Genomic DNA, 3093 nt, shown 5'->3' with positions numbered 1-3093 from the left:
ATATACTATCTTACTTTAGTAGATGATTTTATTTACTGTTGTGTTATTGGACATTTATAATACCCAATTATTTAGTAGCATTCAATAACCTACAAAAACACACCAAAGCTTAAATTAGGTAACACGATGTGACTTATTTTCATGAGGAAATAATCTTCCTCTGTACTTGCACTTAAAATGTCTATATGATACCTTAATAACAGCTCCCTGCTCATGTAAATTCAAAGGACATGGGGTAAAAGTAAAGATATACCTGGTAGAACTAAGGAGAAGCCCCCAGCCTCAGCAACACAGCTTTAAGTGGTTACTACAACCACCATGACCACTTCTGCCTTTTGAAGTTGAAACAGTACGTATCCAGAGATATTCATAATAGTGTGATGGGAGCAAGTTGCTCCTAGAACTCTGTTTTTGGCTACCTAATGTAATTTTTTTTGCATAATTGACATCTGTCAGCATTCACTGCACACTGGATACAGACATAACTGCTTTTCCCTCCCACCCTAAATGAGGTCCTCCCTCCTCCCAATTATTTGATTTTAATTACCATATCATCTTTTCTTCCCTCTGCCCCTCTTCCTCTCCCCTAAATTATCTTTGAACAGTTTTACCTCAAATCCCAGGTTTTGTTATGTTTTCGAACTTGTACAGTTGCCCCCGTCCTTAAAGGGATAAAGCAAATAAGCATTCAATATGGAGGAATGGTTAAAGGCACTAAACACAAATGCATTCCAGCTGATACAAAAGGATCAAATTCCTTTTAATCTATGCTGAAACAAATCAATCCATCCAGGATTTATCTGTGGAGTCTTACTCAATAAATCAAATTCCACAGGTAAATCCAGATGGATCCAGTCATTCTGGTGTAGATTAAAATACATTTTTATTTGTTCGTACAAACTGGAAAGCGTTTTTGCATAAATCTAAAAGGCATTGACGGGTGAAGTACTACCAAGTAGGAAAAAAAAAAAAAACTTCCTTCAGTCTGTGTTCTTTCTGTCAACTATAACATACTAAATCAGGGGTGACATTTTATTTGCAGATCCTCTTTACGCTCATTGGAAGTTTTTATCCTTCTACTAGAGTACTCAAAATGATTAAATAAAATAAAATAGGAAACTGGTAAAGGATTTCGGATTAAACCATACTAAAAGGATTTTTAGACTTTTTTTTCCCCTACACAAAATTTAGCGCAATATTAATAATTCCATTTTCATTTAGCAGACTGTTTTGCTTATGTTCTGGGATGCAAAGAATTACACCAGGATGAAGCTTCTGTCCTGTGAGCACCGTACTGTGCTGGAAATTTCCCAATTAATTTACTCCTGGCCAAGGCTGACCGGAGCTTCCCAGCCTAAAGTGTTGCGTATTAATCGGTGATGTATTCTTCCCTACCCTTTATAAACATTCTTTAATAATACTATCAATATATTCTTTAACAATACTATTGATCGGCGTAATAAAACCTACTTTATTTTTCTTTGTGTGATTCTTTGCATCTCAGAACATAGCAAAACACAGACGTACATACTTACCTTTTAAATTTACCGTTAAAGGAACCCATCAAGCTGCGTAACCCCTATAGCCCGCTGTAGTGGTTATTGTGCCAGGAGTGCCCTGGTGCAATACCAGTGAATGGTAGGCAAACAGTTCAAGAATGGTTTGACCACTTGCCTGACTGTGAAGTCCATATTCTTTTTTACTCATTAACAAAACATTATTTAAAAGCCATACAAACATGAACATTATCAGGCTGTTGCATTTAACCTATTATTACAGGAAGGGCACAGGGTACACAAAAAGCTGTACATGATATAAATTTCTAGCAAACCGAGTTATAATGTAGAACAAGAAAAGGAGATAGTTGTAGCCTTGCGTAAACCCCATGTGTCTAATGTACTATGTCTACAGATTATAAACTACTGTTGAGGAGTCTATATAAATGAGATAAGTAAGAAAAAAATATGAGCAATAGCCATAGATACCAAAGGAATGTTCCTGATGATTGCTTCACAAGCAATTTAGGATAATATTTATTATGGAAAAAACAAGTGTTATTCTAGTGCAATTTCTCATAAAGGAGCACTATTCAAAAGGACATCTCTCAACATTCTGCGCTTTGCCTCAGAATACCCTGTGTTATCTTGGTGAATAAAATCTTACATCAGAATTTCTCATAAATAGGCATATTTGCCCATTGCTATGCCCTCGTGATTTTTTAAAATTATTATTTATTGCTGACATACACATTAATTACCATTCCACAAAATGACTACTTTTGGCCACATGATATAAACAAAATGCAGCATTAGACAGCTTTAACTAAGTTATGTAGCTATATCAAGTGTAGCTGTATCACTTTCCCCAAAAGTAACATCTTGTGAGCCACAAAGAATGGCCACAAAACTCATGTGCTACATCTTAAAAACAAAGTAAATTCCAAGAAAGTGTCTTAAACCCTGAGCGATATCTATACTTTGCAAATTACAATCCCTTAGCACCGGTTACATAAAAGTAGATGGCTCCGATATTCACAGATATTATTAATCATATTGCAAAAAAATACAAAGTGTCAAAATGACTTGCTGTACTGCCCAGCAGCTAAAAATGTAGATACAAAATGCTATGGCTGTATTGGAAATATTGATGAAGTGTATGTCATATTTCTGCTTCCCAAGTGGAGAATGGTTGAATGATTAAATGGTTGAAAGTATTCAGACTTCATTTTGTTTTTTTTATGTTGCAGCCCCATGCTTCATTTGTTTAAATTATTTTTTCACAAACTCGATACCCAAATAATGACAAAGTAAAAAAACAGATTTGTGAAAACTACAAATGTTATAAACAGAAAGGACTAAAAAATTTTAGCAGCATGGAAGATTCCCATAATTCAGAAATGTTTGGAATAACCAGGACTCTTGCTAGAGATGGCAACCCAGCCAAACTGAGCAATCGCAAAAGAATGGCCTTGGTAGGATAGGTGACCAATCTTGTCTCTAAGCTCTGGGTTAGTTCCAGAGATCATATGTGGAGCTGGGAGAAACCATCACTGTAAGGACAACCATCACTGCAACACTAAGTCGATCTGGCTTC

At 35.7% G+C, this 3093-nt stretch overlaps 1 long non-coding RNA gene across 1 annotated transcript; it reads right to left on the bottom strand.

Moving 5' to 3' along the window:
* Positions 1-1692: 1692 nt before the first annotated feature.
* LOC134614603 (uncharacterized) lies at positions 1693-2808 on the bottom strand. Its single transcript, XR_010091259.1, has 2 exons — positions 2274-2808; positions 1693-2134 (listed from the first exon to the last, which is right to left on the bottom strand). It is a non-coding gene; the product is annotated as an uncharacterized LOC134614603 (long non-coding RNA).
* Positions 2809-3093: the final 285 nt, after the last annotated feature.

The sequence above is a fragment of the Pelobates fuscus genome, chromosome 6 (genome assembly GCF_036172605.1).
Source record: "Pelobates fuscus isolate aPelFus1 chromosome 6, aPelFus1.pri, whole genome shotgun sequence".
NCBI lineage: Eukaryota > Metazoa > Chordata > Amphibia > Anura > Pelobatidae > Pelobates > Pelobates fuscus.
This window is presented reverse-complemented; position numbering and strand designations above follow the sequence as displayed.